This window comes from Pleurodeles waltl, chromosome 2_2 (genome assembly GCF_031143425.1).
Source record: "Pleurodeles waltl isolate 20211129_DDA chromosome 2_2, aPleWal1.hap1.20221129, whole genome shotgun sequence".
Lineage (NCBI taxonomy): Eukaryota > Metazoa > Chordata > Amphibia > Caudata > Salamandridae > Pleurodeles > Pleurodeles waltl.
Genome location: NC_090439.1, coordinates 607,463,334 through 607,490,542, shown reverse-complemented (window position 1 = coordinate 607,490,542; position 27,209 = coordinate 607,463,334). Strand labels below are relative to the sequence as shown.

General features: G+C 44.8%; 1 protein-coding gene across 2 annotated transcripts in view; it reads right to left on the bottom strand.

The window, feature by feature from the left end:
* The window catches only part of SNTG1 (syntrophin gamma 1), a 3,232,656-nt gene that overhangs the window by 595,720 nt on the left and 2,609,727 nt on the right, over positions 1 to 27,209 (bottom strand). The window lies entirely within an intron of this gene.

The following is a 27,209-nucleotide window of genomic DNA, read 5'->3' as shown; positions in this document are numbered from 1 at the left end:
CAACATCATGGGAGCTTACCACCATTCCCAGGAGACCATGGGCACGGTACTGGCCAAGTTTCAGGAGACCCAGCGGCTGCAGGAGGAACAATACCTGGGGATCAGGGAGGACTTGAAGTCCATTAACACCACCCTGGTCACCATTGCAGGGATGCTGGCAGACCTTGTCAACACCATGAGGGACACAGTGGCACACCAACAGGCCCCTGACACTAGCCTGGACAATGCACAGCCCTCCACCTCCGCCGGCGCTAGTGAACAGGAGGCACCGCCACAGGACCAACAGGCCACCAGCATCCCACCCCCTGCAGAAGGAGAACCACCCCGCAAACGGTCCCTGAGATCCAGCAACAAGACAGAGAATATTGCCAAGAAACCTGCCAGGAAATAAGATCCTCCTGAATGTCACCATTCTGGCCCACTTTGTCACCCTGTGCACCTTAAACTGCCATTGCTCCCCTTCCTATGCCCCATTGGACAATGTACCTGTGAGACCAAGAGACTGGACTCTGCCATGGACATTCCACCACCATCACCCCAGCCCATTTCACACCGCCTCCACTTATTAGCACTGAAATAAACACCCTTGAATCACCAACAAATCTGGAGTCAGTCTGTGCTTTCACAAATATGTAATTGAAAAATCTCTGGAATATAGCAATGTCAATGTACTTGTTCACATACCAATGTTACACAGCTGTAGGCCAGGAGTAAACATAGCAGAGGTCACAAATTGGGACCCAGATCTGTGAAATGGAAAGCCAAAGTGACAAGTCAGGGTCCATACACAGAGGTAAAAAGGCAGACATATGCTAGGTCCTACAATAGTATGAGATGTGGGAAGCAGTTCCATCCTCTTACCTGTGTCTCACTGGAAGTATGCATGATAATGTTGCTTCTCCTTCTGCCTCCTCTTCTTCACTGTCCACAGGCTCCACAGCTGCCCCAAGACAACCAGCATCAGGCCCATCCTCCTGCAGAAAAGGCACCTGGCATCAAAGCCAGGTTGTGCAACATACAGCGGGCCACGATGATCTGGCACTCCTTCTTCAGTGAGTATTATAGGGATCCACCTGTCAGATGGAGGCACAGGAATCTGGCCTTCAGGGGGCCGAAGGTGTGCTTTATTATCCTCCTAGTTCGCCCATTCGCCTCATTGTAGCGTTGCTCTGCCCTTTTCCTGGGATTCATCACTGGGGTCAGTAGCCATGACAGGTTGGGGTAACTGAGTCTCCTGCAAATATCGAGGGACAACTGTTAGACATACTCCAAACATTAGGGAATCTCCCATACCCAGACAGCAAATTAAACTGTGTGGGGACTTTAGGCTCACCTATTAGCCACGCACGGTGCCTCTGGAGTTGCCCCATTACACAAGGGATGCTGCTATTCCTCAAAATGTAAGCGTCATGCACTGAGCCAGGATACTTGGCATTCACATGGGAGATGTACTGGTCTGCCAAACATACCATCTGCACATTCATAGAATGGTAGCTTTTCCGGTTTCTGTACACCTGTTCATTTCTGTGGGGGGGACAAATGCCACATGTTTACTATCAATGGCACTAATGATGTTGGGGATATGTCCCAGTGCATAAAAGTCACCTTTCACTGTGAGCAAATCCTCCACCTGAGGGAAAATGATGTAGCTGTGCATGTGTTTCAGCAGGGCAGACAACACTCTGGACAACACGTTAGAGAACATTGGCTGGGACATCCCTGATGCCATGGCTACTGTTGTTTGAAAAGACCCACTGACCAGGAAATGGACTACAGACAGGACCTTCACTAGAGGGGGTATTCCTGTGGGATGGCGGATAGCTGACATCAGGTCAGGTTCCAACTGGGCACACTGTTCCGGGATTGTTGCACGATCAAGTCTGTAAGTGATAATTATGTGTCTGTCTTCCATTGTCGACAGGTCCACCAGGGATCTGTACACCGGAGGATGCCGCCATCTCATCACCTGCCCCAGCGGACGTGCCCTATGGAGGAGAACCGTGAGCAGAGGGTCATACATACTTAGGTATCACAAGGGTGTTTAGCAAAAACGTAAAATTTTCTCTATGTGCCTTTGTCTGTCCGTATTCCTGGCCTAAATAGGTGTGACGCAGTTATTTGGCCTGCCATGTGGCCCCCTGAAATGGCGGCTGCCTGACCTGTAAGGTGGGACAAGGGGAAATGAGGTAATTGCGCTGGCGTTGTACACCGTTGCGGTAGGCTGGGGAAGACCGCAGCGCAATTCAGCATTGGTTATCATTGGGCCCTATGGGTTCCAGGAGCCAATGAGAATGTAGGCTGGCAGTGACGGTACTCACCGCCTCGGACGTGACCGCCATTTTCTATCAGTTCCCTCACTTGATACCTGACCAGAAACAGGAGAGGACCTATACTGCTAGTGCTGCTGTGACCTGTGTCTGGAAGCGACAATAGCTACAGTGTCTGGGGAAAGTGCCCCTGCCTCCACTTCGGAGGAGTTGAAGAAACTAATGATTGGGGTCCTCCCCCAGTACACGCAACTGTACGGTCCTCCAGACAAACAGGTGAGTCAACTGTGTACATTGTGGATGGCACATAATTGTATGGAGTGTCGTGGATGGAAGGGGGGGAGGCCACCATGTGAGGATGGTGTGTGTATGTATGTCTGGGCCAGGGTGGGAGGTTTGTGGGCAATGTGTGAGAAGAACTGTACGGGAGAGTAACATCCGTTCTTACTTCACTTTTCCCCTCCCCCTCCCTACCCTACCCTCACTCCCCCAGCACCTTGAGATCCTTACGGGTGAGTAGCGTGCTCTATAACTTTTTTTGATTGATTGATTGATTGATTGACTTTTCCTCTAGGTCAGCGCCCACCAGAAGAAGGGGATTTGGCATGCCATCGCCAAGGGAGTGGGGACCCTGGGTGTCTCCCATAGACGGAGCACCCACTGCTGGAAAAGATGGGAGGAATTGCGCCGCTGGAGCAAGAAGACGGTGGAGGCCCTGCTGGGGATGGCCTCCCAAAGTGGAAGGGGTGCCGGTCACACCATGACCCCTCTGATGTACCGGATCCTGGCGGTGGCATATCCTGAATTGGATGGGCTCTTGAGGGCATCACAGCAGCTACAAGGGGATGAGTACACTCTCATTCAGCTGGCTCTGCACGCTTGACGAGGTGTCAAGGTGGGGGTGGTGGGCTGTGGGTTCCCCTAGGCCAGGGCAGACGCACAAAGGTAGATCCATTTATTTGCAGGCTCATTCCCACTCCAACCCCAAAGGTGGTATTTGCTCTCTGCACCTAGTCAGGCTCCTGTGGGTTCCAGCTGTGCAAGAAATGGGTCTAGACAGAGTCCCCCTTGGGCATTTGCTTTTCCCCTACACTGTTAGTGCATGGCTTAGTGCATAGGGCTGCTCCCTGTGTGTTGTGTCCACCAATGGTAGTGGTGTTGCAGGCATTGACCATGTGTCTCCTCTGTCTCCCCCCCCTTTTGTTTTATCACCCTTTCCTTGCGTGCATTAGCATCATCTGGCAGAGGAACAGTGGCACTGGAGCAGGAGGGAGCTGCATCCCACATGGCCTTGGAGGGTGAATTTTTAGAGTCTGAAGGTACCAGTGGTACGGAGGGCGAGGGGAGCTCCACGAAGGGGACAGGAGCATACACCAGTGACAGTGACTCCTCCTCTGATGGGAGCTCCCTTGCGGTGGCGGGCATCCCTGTGCCCACCGTATCACCAGATACAGCCGCCACCCCCTACCAGCACCACCCTCCCAGCAGCCCCTCATCGAGTTTCCCGTGCCCGCTCACCCAGGAGGGTGGGCATCTCCTTCGCCCCAGGCACCTCAGGCCCATCCCCAGTCAGGCCTGCTGCCCTCAGTGAGGAGGCTGTTGACCTCCTGAGATCCCTCACTGTTGGGCAATCTACCATTTTGAATGCCATCCAGGGTGTTGAGAGGCATTTACAGCAAACAAATGCATACCTGGAGGGCATTCATTCTGGCCAGGCGGCCCAACAGAGAGCATTTCAGGCTCTGGTCTCAGCACTGATGGCAGCCATTGTCCCTGTGTCCAGCCTCCCCCCTCCAACTTCCTCCACCCAGACCCAATCCCCTGTACCTCAGCCTATCCCAAGCATACCATCAGACCAGCATGCACACTCATCAACACACAAGAGTGGACATGGCAAACATAAGCACCACACATTCCACTGGCACTCACACAAGCACTATCCCCATGCAGACACACCAGCATCCACTGCCTCCACTGTGCCCCCCTCCTCCACGTCCTCCTCCTCTTTCCCTGTCTCGTCTCCACTCACACCTGCATGCACTACATCCTCAGCCACTACCTCCATCACCAGCACGCCCATCACCACACACCGCTCACGTGCACTCACCACCCCCACTACCATTCACACATCCCCTGTGTCCTCTCACAGTGTGTCTGCGAGCCCTCCTCCCAAACTACACAAATGCAGGCACACACCCACCCAACAGCCATCCACCTCACAACAGCTACTGGCCCATGCACCCAAATTCAGCAAACGTACACCTACTAAAACCACTACCTCTTCCTCCACTCCCAAACCCCGTCCATCTTCCCGTCCCAGTATGTCTAAGAAACTTTTCTTAGCTAACATTGACCTCTTCCCTACACCCCTCCCGTCCTTCCCCTAGGGCCAGGCTGTCCAGGTCCCAGCCCAGCACCTCAGCCACCAAATCCTCCAGCACAGTGGTCTCAGCAAGTCCAGTCACATTGCGGGCGGCACCCATCAGGGCTGCCAGTGTGCCACCTAGAGAGACCAAGGAGCAGGCCATTCCGCCACCTACCAAGGTGATGAAGGTGCCCACATGCCGGAGGGAGAATCCGCAACTATCAGCAAGCAATGGCTCCTCCAAGCCAAAAGGGGACAGTGGCAAGGCACCAGCAGCGACACGAAAGCTGGGGAAGGGACACAAGCCGAAGAGCAGGTCCGGACAGGGCACGGTGGCTCCGGCTGAGGGACCAGGGTCACCCCTTCTGTCAACCACAACTCCAACCTGTATGGCGGTGGACACCGCCACCTGCACCGCCACAAGCACCGCCACCTGCACCGCCACAGCACCGCCACCAGCACCGTCACCTGCACGTCCGCTGCCTCAGCAACAGTCCCCAGCATCATCCCCAGTGGGCAGCTGTCCGAGGCTGCAGGAGACGTCCTGCTGTGTCCCTCAACAGGTGCAGACACATGCACCACCACCAGCACTACCTCACTCCTTGGCAGGATGAAGCACTCTGGGAACAATGCCCACTTGAGAGACTGTGGCTTTGCACTCCCCAGGATAAAGCAGTGGGCAAACCACCCACTGGAGAGACTTGTGCGACTGTGGCTTTGCACTCCCCAGGATAAAGCAGTGGGCAACCCACCCACTTGTGAGACTTGAGAGACTGTGGCTTTGCACTCCCCAGGATAAAGCAGTGGGCATACCACCCACTGGAGAAACTTGAGAGACTGTGTCTTTGCACTCCTCAGGATAAAGCAGTGGGCAACCCACCCACTTGTGAGACTTGAGAGACTGTGTCTTTGCACTCCCCAGGAATAAGCAGTGGGCAAACCACCCACTGGAGAGACTTGTGAGACTGTGGCTTTGCACTCCCCAGGATAAAGCAGTGGGTAACCCACCCACTTGTGAGACTTGTTTAAGAGACTGTGGCTTTGCACTCCCCAGGGTAAAGCAGTGGGCAAATCACCCACTGGAGAGACTTGAGAGACTGTGGCTTTGCACTCCCCAGGATAAAGCAGTGGGCAACCCACCCACTTGTGAGACTTGAGAGACTGTGGCTTTGCACTCCCCAGGACCAATCAGTGGGCATAGAGCCCCCTCGTGGAGCAGTGGCATAGTCTGTTTATCCGGCTGAGGTGCCCCCCTTCCCACTCCCCCTGAGGTGACTGTTTATTTTCCATCTGATGTCCCTGCAGTGTTCTCTCCGTTTTGAGTCAGGTATCTTGTGTGGGCTTTGCCCATGCATTTTGGGACACTGATCCACCGACAATGATTTCATTAATATCCATACCTGTGTAGTTGGTGTACATATTTGTATATACTGCTATTTGGATTTGGCCTATCTGATATTTAATTGATTACACTCGTTACAATCATTTCCTTTTGTCCTTGCGTTCTTCTAAGGGGTGACGGGATGAATATGTAATGTTGCTGCATTTATTTGTGTGTATGGTGTTGTGGGTGAGGGTGGGGGTGTTGCATGTTGCGTGTGTGTGTCACACTCTTTTCCCTCCCCTGGGTGTCAGGTGCAGTACTCACCGTGGATGTCGCCGCCATCTTTGCTGCTCATGATACAAGAGGAGGTAGACCAGCATGGGCAGGACCTGTAGTTTGGGCTCCATGGCGTCCTGGTTCCTCGTTGAGTGTCGAGAGGTGAGTGGTGTCCGTTCCAAGTCCTGTTTCTGACGTGCTTTTGATGTTGTTGGTACCGCCCCGGAAAATGTGGGGGATAGGTGTGTTGTAATACAGTGGGCAGAACCTTGTCTTCCACCTGTCTGTTGGCGGTTACTGCTGCGGTGTTTGTTTCTACTACCATGGCGGTCAGAGTGTTAAAGTGGCTGTCTATGTTGCCGGTTTCCACCATGGTCGTGGTGCCATTTTTTTTTATGCCGGCCTGTTGGCGGTATTACCGCTGCTTTAACACCAACCGCCAGGGTTGTAATGAGGGCCTTAGTATTTAGGGTTGTCCGTGGGTTGAAAAAGTGCTTTGTAAAAGGCGAGGACCAGAAACATTGAATCTTGCCCACATGCACAAAACTGACAATTCTACCATTAAGACTTTGCCTAGCAGAGAAAAAGAAGAGTGTATGTAGTGACATTACATTTAAAATAGGTTATCCCAGAGCAGGGACTTCAGGTCCTTTGTCTGGTACATAACTGTAGTCATGAGTTCCCAGGGAGAACTACTAGGCTCAGGTGGGACGGGCAGGAGCAGAGATTCAGGGAACTTTTTAGGGTGTGACACCCCGCAATGCATTCTTGGATTGGTAGTTGGGTCTGCGGGCTCTGTGTCGGGTCTCCTATATCTGCGTCAGTTTTTCTTGTCATTCTCATTTCAATAAGAGCTTTTAACTAGTTCATTTTTTGAGCAGATAGATAAACATGTGTAGTGAATGGTGGACCAAAAAAATAGTAACTTTGCACCCATTGAAATTCTTGAGTGAAAAATTGCTACATTTTAAAATTCACAAACATTGACAGCAGTAGGCTTGGAAAGTTCTGCCAGTTTTTGATTTCCAGGCCCACTACTGGTAATCAAAGACCCCGAAGGTAAGTGGACGAATGCTTGCAAATAGTCTATCTAGTGGCAATTGTTGAGGGTAGCATTCCACCGCATTGCGTTTCATTAACTGTGCCGCTCTAGATGCCACTCTAGAGGTAGGTAGGTCCACCTAAATCAAATCAGAACTGAGACTATTCCTCATGGAAACAGTCATGCTGAACCTTGGTCATCTCGACCCTCCACTCTGTAGGCCACTGCTTTTTTAGTTGTGAAATTTGAAGTTAACCCTCCCTCCCTGCTCCTCCTCCCCCAGAATGTCTCGTAGTAAGCTAGACCCCTGTGTAGGAAGTTTTCTTATATGCAACGGTATGCTGACTTTAAAATGAGACAACATATGAAAGATGTTGATGTAACAGACGGTTAATATCAGAATACCTGCAGGAGGCCGTGGGACCAATATTCAAATAGTGCATTTGATGTGCTTAGAAAGACTGCAAGTACCAGACTATCACGAAGTCCCACCGTGAACTAAAATCCTGCATACCACCCAGGCAGAGATTTCCGTGAAAGACATAAACCGATCCCTTCATATAAAGCCTTTATGATGACTACTGATGCTTTATGGCTTCCACCTTAGGGAATTCTCCTTAGTTTAGGAATGTAACTATCCGTCTCCTACTGCTTAAGGCATTCAAGTGAAAACCTATTACTGTGCGCTTCTGAAAATTAAATATCACGGTGAAAGTCGAGTAGAAACGTCGCTTGCAGGAAATCAAACACTGATTTGACGTTGAGCAAATAAAACTGTAATTAAGATTGCAAGTAAGAAAATACAATTGCCTCTTGTTAGGGACTAACGCCAGAAGAGTAACAGTCATGTTAAAAACTGTAATTACCAGCCAACACCTGACGACTATAAATGCTTCTGTTGCCTTTTCTTAAAAAACACAATTTTATTTTTTAACTGACATCTCTCCCTATAAAGTATGTAGAATGCTGTAAAATACTTTTTTCTATAACACAAGAAATGTGATCAGATATCACGTTATTTTGTCTTACTCTGAAGAAAGCGCTTGCAGTCTATCGATTTACGTTGCAACATCTAGCCTTTATTTCGATTGTAAAACCTCAGTGGAGAGAAATTAGATAAATTAATATACTCCTTGGTACCCCCTTAAATTTTTGGACCCAGCACAGCACACATTCGTCAGATGAATGACTTGGGTGAAAATAGACAACACTAACTGGAAAAATAATCTCCCATTCTTTTTCAAGTATATACTGCATTTGATATAGTCTACGGTATATACAGAAATTAATTCTTGAGAACCACTGTTTTTAACTTTAGTATAATAAACTCAGATTCCCACTCAGAATAAAGGCTGGCTTGGTTTAATTACATAATTTGTGTGGGGATGCACGGGGACACATCAGGCATCCTTGCACGTAGGTCCCTATTCTTTTCTCCAAGGACCAGAAACCAACGTCTGGCAGCTAAAAGTTTCATAGCTGACTGCCCAACTTTCAGTAATGGATGTTCCATACTATTTACTGATGGGTGGATGCTGTGCTATGCAGTGTAGTTCACTTCAATACAAAATACGTGCCCTGATCTCTGGAACCTCCTCTCAATCCAGCACAAACATTAAACGCCACCTTACCATCCTCAAAACAGTTAAACAGGTTCTTCCATGGTAAATATACTTTGGTCTCTGCATCTTTGTGACTTGCTACCGCTCTGTACCCAAATTTGAATCCGCTGGACATTCTTGCAATTTATGCATGGATCTTTGTAGCGAAAATTACACTACATATATATTCTGATAGTAAAACAATGAACGGCAAACTGCAAACAGTTAGTATTTTAGTGTCCATCAAATATATAACTGTTATCTGTGTTGTAATGAATTTTGGGTTTCACGTTAAACATAACAGTATGAGTCCACAGGTCTGAATTAATTTTTACCATTATCTACAAGACAATGTTTGCATCAGGAAAACACATAAAGTGCTGTCATTTGTACATTTGTAGTCCTCATCGGTGCATATGAAATGTATGGGATTTTTAAACATCGAATATGTTATCGCTAAGGCCCTGATTAAGTCGCTGAAGTTATCCAATCACTACACAAAACCTGTTGGTGCAGGGGTCGGAATTCCAAGTTATGTAGCGTCACTGCACACAGTAATAATGGGTGCAATAAAGTCTGCATCCTTTTTAAATTACACCAGGTCAAACCTGACACATTTTAACAAGGGAAAAGATACAGGCGCAGAATAATTATGATCTTGCCTATGGGTTGGATAACCTTTGTGGTGCAGCCCTGGCACAAAATTCACTAAGCCATGCAAAGCGACTTTGTGTGGCTTTGTGTGCTTTAGTGAATACAAAGTAATGCAAGGCAGCAGCTAGTGCACTGAGCAGCACACATACAAAGAGGAATATGCATCTAAGGATTGTTTAGGTGCTGAAATGTATCCCTACAGCATGGTGCAAGTGTGCCTGCATTGGAACTAGTTGGTAGATTGTGCATCAGTGCAACAAGAGAGCAGAAATGCTCCATATCTTTGTAATTATGCAAACATTCGGTTCTCGCCTTTGCACGTAACACAGTGGAGCAAGTCCCTTTTTGTGCAATGTAGCATGATATATTAATAAATACGCCTCACTGTGTTTACAGTGACAGGAGGATTTTGGTGCAATGACCATCAACATTTGCATATTATTCCCTAACACTCGGAAGAGGTGCAATTTAACCCACTTGATAAATTTTGAGCCCTGTAGAGTCAGCTTTTAGTGTGTGCCCCCCAAGGAAACCGTAATCAATTTCTTTGAGTCACAAATCCAAATGTTAAAATGTGATGTGTACCATAAATCTCCATTGTAAGTGTATGTTGGACAATATAGGAATGCCATAACACTACAATTAGACATTATGAGCCAATATTTGCTAAAACATGATGCTAATTTGTTTTGTGATGTAATATGATAAAATACCCTCATATTCTTTACTCCCACCAGTGATCCTTTTCACTGGAAAATTCAGGAGGGAGTCCCAATCCTGACAAAAGACCTGCTTTTGTCTTTGTTACCCTAATCAGTTTTGAGTCAGCGACAGAAGAAGGGAAGAACTGACTATAGACCATTTTGGGGGCTGGCCAGTTCCACCACACAAAGGCTTTCACCAGTTATAAAAGTAGGAACTTCAGAACCTCTCATCAACACTTCTTACATGTGGAAGATTTAGAAGAGGGACTGCCCTGCTGTCTGAAGAAGGAAGATAAGACCTCCTTTCCTTTAACCCAGGCTCCTCAGGAGTGACTCCAAGGGACAGTTTGCTGACCTCCTGTTAGAACTACAAGGACACAGCAAGCTCCAAGAGGCCTCCCTGCAACTACCCAACTGACGAACACCAACTGGACCTGTCTGAGCCCTGCTGCTGACCTCTGCTAGAGTGACTCCTGATCCCCCAAAGGTGCCTCCAAGGCACTAAAACCTTGGCTACAGTTAGAGAGTAATCCATCTGAACTCCAGGTGAAGATGCAAAAGTTTTGGGCTTCTCACAACCGCAAAGTGACTTCTTTGTACCACAAAATGACTGCCCACAATTACTTCTGATGTGAAGCTGCAGAGGGATCTGTGCTTTGGGCTAACAGAGACTATCAACAATGACTATGAATGCAAAGCTCCATTAGCAATTGACTATTCGTGCAAACACTGTGAATATCCTGGACGGCTGTTCTTCTCATGCCGATGATGACCTCCTTGTGACGCCCACCAATGAGAACACATTAAAAGGTATTTCTTCAGTGGAACTAGCTTGTTCTCTCAATGTCTGACCCATGCTTAATCACAGTTGGCCTAAACTTGCAACACCCTCTGGTCCACTGCAGCCAGAAAGCTGAGAGTGGCCCTGTGTGCTTTTTGGCAACATTGTCACCTCAAACTTTAAAAACTCACATCTCCGACTCTCCTGGTTGAATTTTTGTAATGTTGGTGTCCTTTTATTCAGTAGACAGAGGGGAATGTACTGACTTTTTAAAATATTTTCAGGGGTGTACGTCAGGGTTGTGTTTTAGCTCCAATTGTATTTATTTTAAATATCAATGGTCTGCATTCTTTCTTAGTTGATAAGTGTACAGATGTACAAGTTGTAAATGGCAGGGGCATCCCAGCCCTACTGTATGCCAACGATGCATTTCTTCTGTCTCGAACTTCGAACGGCAGTGGACACCTTTATCAAATACATTGATGACTTGGACCTAGACATTAACATCTCAAAAACTCACTATATGATGTGTGGTAATTCTCAGAGTAAACCAGGCATTGCGGTAATTAAACATCAACCAATAAATTATGTCCACGAGTTCCCCTATCTGGGAGTGACATTTGATGACAAGGGAACTTGCTTAACATGTACATCGAAGTGATAAGCAAGATTAAACCATTCAGCAGGCTCAGTTTTTGAAATCTCAACTAGAGAAGGCAATAAACCAATTTTTCCCCTGCTCGAGGTGTATGAACTAAAATGCCTACCAGTTTAAACCTATGGGGCACCCGTTTGGGGATACATGAACAGTTCCCCACTGCAGCAGGAAGAGAATAGATTCCGCAGGCAGTTGCTGGGAGTTAGGCCCAGTAGCCCGTGTTTTGTACTACTTGAGGAACTCTGCATTGATTATGTTGAATGTCATGTAAAGCTTGCACCCTTGTTTCTTAGGATTTCATTCTGGTCAAACAAGCACACAGTTCTCAAAAGGGAAATCATTTCTGATTGCTTGTCTTGTGATTTGGGTCTGAAAATTCCATGGTTGAATAATATTAGAAACATCACTATTAATCTGGGCAGTCCGGAGTTAGTGAGTTTAAAAAAATCACCATGGCTAACAGGAACACAAAGGAATTAGAGAAACCATCTGTCGGAGATTTTGTCATGGTTAAGACTTGCCAAGGTACAGAGCTTTATCTTTCTCAGATCAATAATGTGTGCAAAAAGTCACTTGTAACCAGGTTCCGGTTGGGCATCATTATGAGTGATCTCTGTTTCCCGTTAAGCCAATTTTAATCGGAACAATATTTCTGCATGCCATTATGACTATGTTTCCCTTCAGACTTTGCTGCACTTTTCCTTATTCTGGACATTTTATGAATCTTTTAGGCGTAGACTCTTACTACCTATTTTAGAAAATCAGGGATTTTTACAGTGCAGACATCCTTTGTATTTCTCTGTATACCAGAAGACCCTATATTCTACCTTGCAGTGGGTAGTTTTTGAAAAAGTGCAATATGTTGATATAATTCTGTGAATTTTTAAATGATGATTTTATTTATGATTCTGTTTCTATGTATTTATTTGAACCCCATTGTGCTTTATAAATCTGCTGCTTTTTTGGTCTTTTATGGTTATCTTTTTAAAATGCAAATAAAGACTAAAGAAAGTAAAATAATCTATTTTTCTAAATTAGTTTGTATTTTTTCATGTGTTGTGTTTTAACTATATTATACTTTGTCATAAATACTTTACACAGCGATTTTAAGTTACACCTGACAGCTTTGTCACAAGCTTCCACAGGTTTAAGCACATGTTTATTTAGAGACTTTTGTGGTTTACTCTGACAAGGACTGATTTATTACTTGAGTGGGGCTCTCAACCCTCTCAACTAATACCCCAATTTCTTAGACTATCAATATGCATGTGCCAGGTTAAAGAACATTTATAATGCTTCTTCAGAAAAACACAAGATTCAGATAAATGTTACCTCAACAGGCCACTGACATCAGCACTCATTTAGAGCGTAGTATAGATCTTAGCTGTTCTGTATGAACAGTTGACATATATTTGTTATTAATGAAGGGATGGGGCAACACAGGGACATACTGTCTAGCTACATTCTTCAGCTGGGTGAGGACTTCTGATGAATCTCCTCTTGAAGAATCATGCATTGAACAGAAAATAAAAGGATATTTATTAAAAGTTAGAGAATAGTCGTTAAAAGTAACTCAGTTTGTTAATACGTGGAACAAGTTTGTGCAATTGTGAATAAAGCCTTATGTAATAACTTTCAAACATTTTTGCACACCTCATTGTCACTCTGGTGAGCAAAATAGTGCATTATATCCATGAGCTCCAAATGTTCAGGATTTTGGATTTTACAAGTGGAAATGTCTCCTGCAATAGACAGAAGTAAGTATGTTCTAAAAGAAAACACTGTGTTTTAAAGGGTTGTTGTTAAATTGATGTATTTCAAGAGGAGTACATTTTCCTCATAAAGCTAAAACAGGTTGTATACAAGAGTTCAAAATGCTATGTAAACCTCTTGCAAAAAAAAAAAAAAGAATTTGGAATATGAAGCTTAGGAGACTATGGGGGTCATTATGACCCCAGCGGACAGCGTTAATATAGAGGAAATTACTGCCAATAGGCTGGCGGTACTTTTGTCCATATTAAGACAGTGACAGTTTGGCTTACCACACTGACTGCCAAGGCGGTAATGACTGCTGGGCTGGAGACCTCAGTCTCCAGCCTGGTGCCCGTCACTTGCCTGCATGCGGGATTATGACCCCGCTTACTTCCATGGTTTTCGTGGGAACCTTACTGCCACGAAAACCATGGAGGTAGGCACTATCAGTGACAGGGAATCCCTTCTCTGTCACTGATATGGGTCTTCCCTACCCCATCCCCCTCCCCATTTTACCCCCCTTCCTCTCCAGACCCCCCACTACATACAAGCACCTTCATTCACACACGAACACACGCATACACACACTCATTCCCACATTCATCCACGCATGCAGACATCCATTCACACACACATCCACACACACTGACATACATACAAGCACACACGCATTCACACAACACAACATACATGCACTCACATATCCATACATACACACACATACAACACACAACACACACCCACATACATGCACGCACAGACATACACACGCACACCAACACACACACACAACACCCCGCACCCTTCTCCCCTGTCAGGGCACCCATCTTACCTGTTGTCAGGGGGTCCTCCGGCAGGAGACGGGACAGGGCACTGCTGCCAGCAGCAGCGTCTGCCAGCAGAACACCACCACGCTGTATCATGGGTCTACTGGCGTGGCGCTGCTGCCTTACCCCTATCCACTGGCGTGGCCACAGCCGGATTTCCACCATCCTTCTAACAGAAATCTGGCTGTGGTCATAATAGGGTCGGTGACTGCTAGCTGCGGCGCCGGTCTTTTAACCCAGGGCAGTCCTGGTAAGCGTTATTTCCATGCACCACTTCTGGTCTTAAATAAGATTATATTAAAGGGCCTGTGAATGATTCAGGGTTGTAATGGTTTCAGCTGATCACAATGCATTGCACACTGCAGTGTAAAACAAAACTCACTGTGTTGTTGCTTTTGTCTTGTTCAATGTAATCATGAAACAGAAACAAGCATTTGCAATGCAATAGGTCTTGTATTTGTTAGAGTTAGAGCTATTGGCATTGTAAATATCAGTGTCTTCTACCCATGTGTTTTGGTTTGTCACTTTGCAATTGAAATATAGAACTTTCCCAGGAGAATGTTTTAAAAGTGAATTGTTTTCACACTCCTGAATGACTGACAAACATGAATTAGGTTGCCTTTTTTAGAGCAAAACTGTTTGTAATTGCAGAAGAATAAATAGTCCAAATGTGTTGCAAAGATTTGTTACCTCTATTTGTAAAGCACTGTAGTGTGAGTGTAGCCTTTCGACAACTTTTCAAAGTGGAATCTTAACACCGACGCACAACTTTTGTCTGAAGCAGGCACCAGGATGGACTCAGAAACGGGCTAAGAAAGTGGAATACTTGCCGTCTTTGTTTTGCAATGGACCTACTTGAACTTGGGAGGCAGGTCATTATTATGTCAGTAAAGACTGTTATCACCTTTACGACCTGCACTTGTGTTTTTGTAATGCGCAACGCCATAAAGTTAATCAGTCAAAGCCACCAAGGGAGCCAAAACCCTGGTTTACAAGAATGTATGCCAGACTTGGTAGTGATAAAGGCACATTTGCAGTAACCTAGCATGAAAAAGCCTTTCAAGGAAAAAAAAAATTAAAGTTCACACAATTTTATAAATGTATACTGCACATGAGTGGAAGTGTGCAACTGCACCAAATGTGACCTAAAAAATATTATTAGATATTACGCCATGAAATGTGTCATCTGTCAAGAAGGTGCCGTGGTAATGAAGCACAAATTTTAAGATGTCCCCATTTGAGAAGTGTTCATTCAAATTAAATAGTGCGTGGTCCATGAAGCATGTGCCGAGCTTATCATTATCAAGTTTTGAGCATTAGAGTCACTATGGCTCAGTTTTATGGAGTCTAATGAAGTCCAAGATCTCTGAAGATGGTGCAGTGATAAGTGAGAAGTGCTTGATCATGTTTTCATCTTCAAAATGTCATAATGTAAATCAAAAACGAGGAATTTAAAAAAAAAAGGTGCACATCGACACAAAGCAAATGTGCCACAATAATGAATTTCAATGAAGAGCGGCGTCACATAAGACCTACAAATAGACATAATTGATGAAAATGAAGGCAGCACCATATAACATATCCCCCAACCATTTTTTAGTCTGTCATACATACAAACTTGGACTTAAATGAAGAAAAATTAGAGTGGCATCACCTAACATGGCCCCCACGTGTTTGTAGACTGTAATACCAACAGACCCCAGAAACAAGAGTAGAATTAAAGAAATGTATGCATCCTCCCAAAGTGTCCTCAATGAAGGAATAAAGCCAATGCAGCGTCTGTAAAGTGTTTGGTGTGATAAGTGTGACAAGCTTGTTCCCAGTTTCAAATCCAAAACGCATACATTGCAAGAATATTGGGTGAACAATATTGTTGACGTAGCTTGTGCAGCTCAATTGAAGCATTAACCAAACACAGCAAAAATTTGAGGGAAGTGCTTCTTTACACAGAAGCACTGCAGTGAACTGCAAAAAGCATACATCAAATTAAATTTGTGTGAAACGCCGCATGTACGAAATGTGCGGTGTGCTGATAAAGCATATACAGACCACACTAAGCAAACTCTTGAGGGAAGCACCTAATTAAATTGCAACGCTGCAGCCGTGAATGGTGTGCTGCAGTAAGTGCTTCATGTAAGCAAACACACGAGGGAAGTGCTTGAATTCATTAATGTGCGGCAGTGAACCCCAAAAAGCATACACATAGCTTAAAATAAATCGCCCAAAGCGCGGCGTACCTGACCTAACTGTCACGCTTAGTGGGATGTGCTCAGTTTGAAAAAAAAATTTGAGGGAAGTGTTCGATGTTATTAATGCATGGCGGTGAACCTCAGCAAGCATATGCATCCATTGAAGGAAATCCATAGGAAGTGTGGTGTCCCTGGATCGAGTGCCGTACGAAGTGAGAATTACTCGTTCAGCATAAACACTTCAGGGAAGTGTACGATTACATGGAAGCGCAGTGTCTGTGATTCGTGTGCAGGGCTAAGTGAAAAGTGCTCAGTCTTAGCAGACATTTGAGGGAAGTGTTTCATTTCATTTATGCACCGCAGTGATTCCCAAAAAGCATACACCTACATTAAAAGTAAATAGCACAAAGCATGGCATCCCTGATCTGAGTCCTGCACTAGTAAAGCATAAACAAACCACACAAACAAACACCTGAGGGAAGTTCAGACGGTAAACCCAAAAAAGCATACACCAAATGAAAATGAAATGAAAATCGCAGGAACCCTATGATCCATGAACAGTTTGACAAATGCAGAATGCCTGCAAAAGAACTCTGGGTAAACATATAGAGAAAGTAAAGTGACATTTTGAAAACAGGGGCAGATACACGTACATCACAGCTGAGGCAGGAAACAATTAAAACAAGCATTTGGAATGCAATAGTCTCGTGTTTGCTCGAGTTAGAGCTCATAGCGTTGTAAATTACTGACTGGACTTTTATTGCCACACAGACTGAAAATAACAAAAGGAAGAGAGCGAGGGTGACCTGGTCCTGTAAAAGCCCCCCTCTGCTGTTGGTTTATGTTTACAGCGGGAGCTGGTGGGGAGGAGTAACTGAACAAGCACCCACACTGTTGAGGTGAAACAGGCAAATGCCCAAAAAAAGTCCCTTACAGAAGAGAAAAACAAGACATAGCGTAATTACACAGTACTTTGTGCTGCTCGCAAAGTGTAAAAAGGCAGTACAAAGAGGCAGAACTGACCACTAGCAAGCAAGGATTTTTGAAGGACATTGCGACTAACAAATGAAAACGCTGGAACTCACTCTATAGTATACTTAAAAATATACAGCAGGCCGAACGCTAACGCTCGACCTAAAAAGAAGGGTGCACATGCTCCCAGGGAGCATCAGAGGTTGATTTGTGCTACGTATTGTGTGATAGATACTGAAATTAAGGAATGAGAAAGCCATTCTCAAAAGAGAAACCCTTAAAATCTAAATACTGGAAGAATCAGAAAATGTGATAATATATTTGCTGACATAATTAATGAAGGAAAAATATGTTTTACTGTTGTATTTCTTTTTGGAGAAAGTATACACAGTTTGCTGAAATCCTCAGGTATGTAGACTATGCGGCATAGTAGTACATATTTGGAAACTGATTGTTCACATGTACTTATACTGTTCTAAATATTATAACACTATAAGTTAGCTGCTTAGATTACGAATGAGGAGGAGGCAGTTGCAGTTTCCAGTGCTGCACTTGCTACCACAGAAGAGAGACTGTGGTGCCCAGCAAGGAGTCTGCAAATACTGTTGACTTCAGCAGTCCTAAAGAGGCCGATCCCCGCCTAGCATAGAAGATGTATTTACCATAGATATGATCACTCATGAACTGATTCTCACCAAAAAATGCAGGCAAACTCCAATGACTGGAAGAAGTACTTAAGTTGAAGAAACCTGCGTAAACTGTGACAGAGGGGAGGCAATGATGAAAGTAACATGGGCATAGGCGTCAGTTGGGGGGAGGGGAGTTTGGGGGGTGCTTGCCCCACCCCCTGAATTTAGGTACAGTCTGATATGCAGGTTCACTCTGCAGCATAACAATATGGCAGCCGTAGTGTCACTCTACCTGCACTAGTACAGCTGCGGTCCTCCACCAAAAACTGTCCAGGGTGCTTCCCTATGAAAAAATGTCTGTGGACACCCACGAACATGGGGAGTCCTTGGTCCCATTGCAGTACTAGCTGGATGATATGGTGAAGGCATCCATAATCCTATCTCACGCTAACAAGCTGAGCATGCACAATTGCTCAGGTTGTTAAGTTTACAGAAGTGGGTGGGTGTTGAAAAATGCAAATTCAAGGATCTTGTAGTCTATTTAAAGCCATGCCCAGAACATGGCCAAGTGCTTGGCTTTCCTCCTTGTTGATGAGAGGAAGCCTCTGTTTAGGCTAAGCGTGTCACCTGTGTTTCTAGCTCTTCAGTCAAGATGATCTCAAAGCCAGACATCGAGAAAATCTTCCCAGAGGTCTGTGACACTTTTTTCTCCAGCATATTCTCAAATAATTTCCTTGCATCCTTGGTATTATTCAACTTCTCCTATCATTAACCCCATTGTCTCAGGTTAGTATTTGCTAGAGAGACTTAGATAGTACTTTCTGGCACTTTCAGACTCCTGTTGGGCCACTGCAGTGTCACTTTCACTTACTTACTTAGATTATATTAGACCATTAAAGTTGTGCTCTAACATCTATTTTTTCTGGCTTCCTGAATGTTATATGCAGATCCTGTGTGAACCTTTATATTTGATTGGTGTCCCAAGTTGTGAAGAATTAACAACAACCACAGGACACCAGAACAATTGAAAAATTAGAATAATGCCATTCCCATGACGATTCTTTCTGCTGTAGCAAAATAAAGGTATTGTGCTATTGAGATGTTGAAAGCTTACCGTAGTACATCAGTTACTACAGTAGATGTTCTTAATGCCTCATGTTAGCATTCATGTGAAATCAATGTAAATTATAAATATGCACATAAGTTGATGTAAGAACAGAGTGCTATTGTAGTCTTTTGTTCTGTTTTGCATTAAAAAGAGTTCACTAGGGAGAGACTACAGCAATTCGGAAATGACTTCTGTCTGATGAGATGAGGTGCAAAGCAATCACTTCTCCAGTGTGTCTTTTCTCTTTTCTGTTCCCCACCACCTGCCCAACTCTCTGCTATCAGGGCTGAGCACAGTACGTTTTTAGGGTTGTCAATGGGGAAGTAGACTGATTGATTCATATAGTTCCTGCAGCAGCATTCAAACCTACACGTTAGTGGTCATGTGAACCTGACAGGACCAACAAAATGCAAAATGGGACACTGAGGGGCATATTTATAAGCCCCTAGCTCCACCTTGTGCCACATTAGCATCATATTTTTTACGTTAATGTGGCCCAATGAGGCCAAAACCCTTGCGCCACATTTACTAAGTGGGAGAATGCATGCATTGCACCACTTTGTAACCCTTTGCAGTGCATTATGCTTGCAAAAGGCATAATGTATGCAAAGGGGGCGTCCCCCCTTAGTGGGAGCCAAAAAAATGGCACAAGGAAACCTAACAGATTTTCTTGCGTCATTTTTTTGCAGCACTTTTAAAGCCTGCTCAGAGTAGGAATTAGAAGGGGGCATTGACATTATTTATATTGGGCCCCTATGAACTGTGCAGGAGTAGCGCCAATGTTTTGGTGCTACTCCGGCAGAGTACATCAATAGCACCATGACAAATGATGCTATTGCCCCCTACCCTGCACCATGGTGCGCCGTATTTTAAATCCGGTGCACACATGGTGGTGGGAGGGGGCCGGTAAAGGGCACACAGTGCAGCCCCACTTTTCTTAACTATGCCCTGGAATGTTTGATGAGTGTGGCTATCCCTTTTTAGGCATTCGCTGCCCTGCCATGCACTGAGACAGAATGTTGATGCTGCCAAAGTGAATCGATTGTTGCAGCATGCTGGGAGAGCAGTACTAGTGGCAATGGAAGGGTATTCTACCGTGCAAGGGTAGTAGTGCTGTGAGAGAGGGATAGAACTGCATACTGGCAGATGAGGAGATGACAGGTTTCAACACATGAGCAGTGCCGGTGTAAGAAGGAAGGCGTGTTGCTTATGCTGGTTGCTAAGGCTACCAGAGGGGATGGCTAACAGAGGTCTAGTGGGTGGTGGATTGTGCAATTTGTTGCAAGGTGTGAGGCAAACAACTGCACCAAAAAGTTGAAGATGCCTGGAAAAAAACTCTCTTCAAAGCACAACTTCTCGTCTTTTAACCCCAGCCTTCAAACAAGTGCACACCGTAGCTCAATCCTTATCAGGAAATGTGACTAGAATTTGGCAACTCACTGCCTCCTGCTCCACATGCCACCGGTGTGCTAGTCAACTTAAAAAAAGATCTGAAATTCTTCTATTTCACTGACACTTCCATTCGGGTTCCCTGTAAATGGTCCATTGCTTTTTCTTCTTCTGAAGAAACTTTGCTATTGTCTATTTCTTTTCTTGTGCAGACTTGAATCAAGTTGTTTCCCCCTACACCTCATGGCGATCTTAGGGTCATCTATTAATGGAATTCATGTCTTCTACAATCTTCACTTAATCGCTTGAATTTCCCGGTGTCAATATGTTTTCACGTTTTCAGAATGTACAGTCCATATCGCATTTGCATCTAGCTTACTAGTTTGAAATATTTTGTTTCCTTACCTCACATAACGGTATGCTCTACCTCGCAACTATTTTAACTACTACTTTCTACGACATCATTATAGTGGGCAACTATTGTTTATTAAATTTCCTGGTGCCGGTTTTAGGTTTCTCTCCAAATGACTATTTTCCCTTTCTTCTTCCTTTATCACTTGCCGTTTGTAAATATTTGTGTGTTTTTGCACTAACACCCGCATATTGTAATGGCTGTTGGACTACTTTTTTCCTTGTCTTTGCTTCAGATATCCTAAAGCTCTAGGAAATCCTGGAGCTTTGTTTGGACTGTATCCGTCTGCAAAGATAAAGGCATTTAAAAATGACCAATGGTGAGGTTGATTTACTGTCTATCTTTTCTGCACTACTAGCAAAGCGTTTATGGCATCAAAAGAGTTACATATGTGTAAGGGACATAAAACTATATTGTTCTCAAGATGAACAAGCCATTTCTAAAGCATATTGCAATATCTTTATGTCCACGGATGCAATGACAGCTAAAAATATCACAGTTGGATTTTAAAATGTTCCCTATTCAAGAACTATATATAAAAATGCAATTTCTATAAAAAGAAAAAAAATCTTGTTTGTACACTAATTATGAGTCCTCATTTCCTCAGTCATTGGTCAGGAGCACATCTTGATCACAGTCTTTTAAAGCCATCAGCAGTCCAATGTAGAAGGTTCTGAGGTTACACAACCAATTGTGTTACTTATTCCTGCCCCTACAAGTTAGTACCATGATACCACAATGGTGACAAGTGATCAGCTGCTGCATGTTCTGTGCAGCCCAGAGAGAATAGCACCATTAACAGATATCATGTCTTTATGCACGTGCAGTAAAACGTAATTACGGCCTCATTATTCCTGCTTTGGCTTTTGTACACTATTATTGTATACTACAACTGAGACCTAAGCACTGAATCGAACAGGTGTTGCACGTAGACAATGAAATGCACCTGCTATACCTAACTTCAAAAAAATGCAAAATGCTGATCTAGCCCTCCGATTTGCAAACCGGAAATCTGCATAACTCAAAAAGACATCTTTAAAACATTAATCTGAGCATTACTCTCAAAAAAGAAATTGATCCGGAAACAGTTAACACATGAAAATCCTGTAAAGCAGACGTGTGACGCCCATACAAACAAAGCAATCTCCAGCTACCACTGAAGAACAGCAGTATGTACTTTTGCACCTCTATGTCGGGATTTGGAATAGAGAAGGACCGAAAATCCCACAAAGAAAACTTGAAAACCTGAAAAACAATCGGATAATCAGGAGTCAGGAAACAAGTTAAGACTACAAGTCCGAAGAACACTAACACGTGGGAACATGATTAAGCTTAGGTTGCTAGGAAGTGGTGGAGAGCTAGCTTGAAATAACTAGGGGGCATATTTATGAAGTGGTTATGAGGTGATTTGCCTCATGTTTGCTCCACACAACATGGTACACACCCTCACAAAAGAAATATATCCGGAAAAAGTTAACACATGACATCCTGTAAAGCAGACATGTGTGACACCCATACAAACAAAGCAATCTTGCAGTTACCACTGAAGAACAGCATGATGTGCTGTTGCACCTCTATGTCGGGATTTGGAATAGAGAAGGACCGAAAATCCCACAAAGAAAACTAAAAACCTCAAAAACAATTGGACAATCAGGAGTCAGGAAAGATGTTAAGGTGACAAGTCCGAAGAACACTAGTACATGGGAACATGATTAAGTTTAGATTGCTAGGAAGTGGTGGAGAACTCGGCATATTTATGAAGTGGTTATGAGGTGATTTGCGTCATGTTACACGTGCAACGCAAAACCCAAATGCGATTCATGAAGGCACACAAGGCTACTTTGCGTGGGCATCAGTCGGTCCATAAATCTGGAGTAAAGCAATGGAGTGTAGATCACTGCGTTGCCTTACTCTGGCATGGGAAGACATTCCATCGGCATTGAGGTAAACCTGGGAATGCACCAAAAAGCTATGCCTTCCCAGGGGAGGGGTAACAAGGAGAAATGTTGTTACTTCTTCCTCTTTCTGCAGCACGCATAGGAACATGGTGCAGGGAATTGTTTTGGTGTGGGAAGGTGCCCCTTACTGCACAAAAACAATCCATTCAGCAGAGGCACCCTTGCACCATAGTGCAAGGGTGCCTGCATTGGTGCTAGGCAGCCAAAAGGGTGCCAATGCAGGGAAAAAAGCAGGAATGTGCCACATTGGCCTAAATACAGCACACTCCTGCCCTTTCCCTGTCATGCAATCTCATAAATATGCCCCAAGGTATAGAAGGAACTAGACTGCTAACTTTGGTGTTTGCTCACTTCCGGGATAAGTCCACCACATTTGAGGTGTATTAGACAATCAGTACTTAAGCATGAAGTTTGCTTGCTGAAGCAACCTGGCAAATTTTCATATAATTGCATTACTTGTCACTTTGATAGTGCATCGTCTTATTGATCCATGCACTTTTGTTGTTTTCATACCTATTTGTGGCGGGGGTAGGGAGGTTTGCTACTTGTTCTCTTTTTACCTACCTATTGAGTATTTCACATTTTGTGTCATCCAGAGCTTCAGCACCTAAATCCTAATCAGGATTGGTGTCCACCACAGATTTTGGTAATCTACATTCCCCTTTAATGCCTGCATCATTTGTATTGCTGTGTTCTAGTTCCTTGTTACTTATGTATGTGTTTGTATGTTCATTTCCAAGCCTGATCAACCTGGTTGTGCTGCCTCCTTAATGAAGCTCTGAAGTAGATGAGTACCACCTATGGGGCTAACTTACATTCCCTTTCGTGCCGGGCAGTGCAGTAAATGATCTTGCTGGTCTGCTCTGAGCCCCAGGGAAAGGGCAGAAATGCACTGTATTTACAAGATATGGTGCATTTCTGTCCTTTCCTCCTGCTCTGGTTCACAAATTGTTGCCTAGAGCCAACAAAGGCACATTGCACCATGTTGCAAGGGTTTCTACGTTGTCAGCAGGATTGTTCTTTTTTGCAGGAAGGGACACCTTCATGCACAGAAACAATCCAGATAGGCCTTTTCCTCCTTGTTGCGCCTCCTCTCGGGAGACATAGGGTTTTGATGCATTCTCAGGTTTGCAGATACTTGTGAGTCTGAGAATGCATCAAAACCCATGGGTGTTGCGCGGGAACACACACTGCAACCCTCATGTTATGCCTCCCTGACAAACTGTAAGGCAACGCAGCGACTTGTGCTGCATCGCCTTACATCATATTTACAAGGTCATGGAAAGGCATGTAAAGTGGCTTTGCGTGGCCTCATAGATATGGGTCTTCACTATGCAGTGCAGTGCATGGGGCTTGAAAATAAGCCCTAAATACCCTCTGAGCAACTCAATCTTAATAACATCAACAGATTATTGTGTCCACAATCAATCTTCTTGAATCCAAAAAGTTCCTAGATCCCCGTATCACTTGTATATGTTTCAGTTCAGTAAGCACACTTGAACTTCATTGGATGCAAGAGCATATCCTTGTCAATTGACAGTGTAGCAAAGTCATCATTTTTCCATCTCTGGGTGAAGCAATAGGTCTTTGTTTATAACAACATAACCTTGCTCTTAGTGACGTAGCCAACACGTGTTTTTCCATGTGCAGTAGATACACCTACAACTTCACCAGGGCTGCAATAAATAAAATAGAGTAACTAGTGCACCCTACACCTGGCAACATATGGCATGCGATGTGAGGATTTGCATATGTTGAGTAGCTAAAGAAAACCTAGAAGTAGATTGAAATCCAACCAGTGCTTAAGTGTAAAGAGTCATAGCAAATAAATGTGTAGAACTACTGTGAAAGCAAAGCTGCCATCGATAGACATATTCAAGTTAATTAATGTGTAAGTATGTAAGACCCATATGAAGAATACCACACGTAGCATCCCTATAGAGACCAAATGCGGGCAAGTACCATAAAATGTATCCAATAGTAAATCCTATTCAGGTAGAACCATCAAATCCTGTTCTTAAAACAAGAGAAATCTACGCCTGTAATACTGAGTACAAAGTTTAGTATTCCAGGGGTGTCCATGAACAATTATTGCTACTGTACACTAGACACAGAGCATGGCTAATGGACTTCAAAAAAGGTTGTGTTTGCCTAATTGCATCACTACTTAACACTTAACTTGTGCTTTCATGAACAGGCAGTGCATGAATAAATGAGCATATTTTCATCACAAATAAACTGCAAACCTCTGCAAAGTTCAAAGAAAACACTATTTAGAATAACCACTGAGGCATCTAATGAAGTCTATTTCTCCCGGTTGTACGAGCACTGTTACCTGAATAACAATGCAAACGTAAAAACACTGTACAGGAAAGATGCAGTTAAACAATGCACTGATGTAACGAGCATTACCTCACCTTTGTTTGCTCTCTTGGAAACATTAGATGATATAAAGTCTCTTTATAAGACCAAAAACTTGATTTATAACACTTGAGGGAGAAAACTGGGTATAAAGGCCCAGATTAACACAATTTTGCACTGGGTTTTCATCACAAAAATGGCACAAACCTACGCAAAATGTTTTTTTAGTTTACTTTCCTGCACAAAAAATGTTTTCACTTGAAAGTTCCCTCAAAGTAACACAAAGAAGCTTTTGGAGCTGCTTTGTGTTACTCTGCATCAAGGGGGCACTCAATGGGCATTTCCATGTGTTGGACTTTTGGCCATACGCATGGTCATCCCTAGTCTTTTTACCTCCTTCCTCCTGGTTTTTCTGACCTCTCGCTGTTGGCTCTAGGACTCTGAGCACTTTATCACTGCTGACCAGTGCTAAAGTGCAGGTGCTCTCCCATCTAAAGTTGGTATGATTGGCTTATACCTAATTGGCATATTTAATTTACCTATAAGTCCCTTGTACAGTGGTATCTCTATACCCAGGGCCTGTAAATTAAATACTACTAGTGGGCCTGCAGCGCTGCTTGCGCCACCCACTGAAGTAGACTTTCAAACCTGTCTCAGGGGCCTGTGTGCGCAGTTTTCTGCCACAGGGACCTGGCATCTAAATTTACTTGCCAGGCCCAGAACTCCCCTTTTACTACATTTAAGTCACCCCTAAAGAATGCCCTAGTTAGCCCTGTGGGCAGGGTGCCATGTATGTAGAAAGGCAGGACATGTGCCATATTGCATGGCCTGTCCTAGTAGTGACAAACAGCCTAACTTGGTGTCTCACTGCTGTGAGTGCTGCCTTCTCATAGGATTGCATTAGAAATGCCCTGCCTTATGTGTAAGGGGTATTGTCTGATTTATGAGGGGTAGCGTAGGCGTGTTTGGTATGGTTGTGATGGTGATAATAAATACTGCTTACTGGTGTGGGTGTATTTTTTATTACTATCACAGAAATGCCACTTCTAGAAAGTGCGCATTTATCTGTGCTTATAATTCTGGTGTTTTGCAGCTTGACTCCAATCCACGTCTGGGCAGAGTGACAGTTGGGGCTTTGTGCATACTTTTCAGACAGCCTGTACACAGGGAGGGTGGAGGTGTCACCGAGGTGCATCTGCATACTGAATAGTCTTCCTGGGCTGAGAGAAGGGAGAGGCGGGGCACACCTGCATTTGTAAAGACTGTGCCCTGGCCTCACACAATAGGGTCGTTAACCCCCCACTGATGTTTGGAGCCTGTGCTGAAAGGAGAGAGGGGGCACTCCCAGAACCAGTTGTAACTGGCTGGAACCTCCTCTCCCTATCATTGTAAAACACTGTAAAACAGGACTATAAGTACAGGGGAATTTTCCCCACAATTTGAACATTCTTGGAACTTGAAACTGGACACAGAACGCTGATGAATGGACTCACCAGGAAACCGCCATGGACTGCTGCTGCTGTGCTGACCTGTGACCTGCCTGGTCACTAGGAGGAACTGCCACCATCTGCACCCCTTGTGCTGGCCTGTAGCTGGGCCCACCAGCCCTGTGCTCCTTCTTGTTTAGTTGTTCCCAGGGGCAGGGTGCTGTGGCCCCTGACCCCTGCAACGATCTTATACATCTTTGCCAGGAGGGAGCGCGAGGCGCCCCCCTCCCCCTTTAAAGGATTTCCCTGACTTGGGCCCCCCCTTGGAGAGGGCCGGTGGAGTCCCAGGGGGCCCCCCAGTGATCACGGGTCCCAGAAGGGGCCCGTCAAAAATTCAGAGAGGGTGCGTGCCGCCCCTCTCGGTCTGCCATGTTGAGGGAGGCCCCCGTTTTTGCGCAGAGGAGCGCCGGGGGCCCCATTAGTTGTTTTAGGCACTGGAAGTGCCTCCCCATC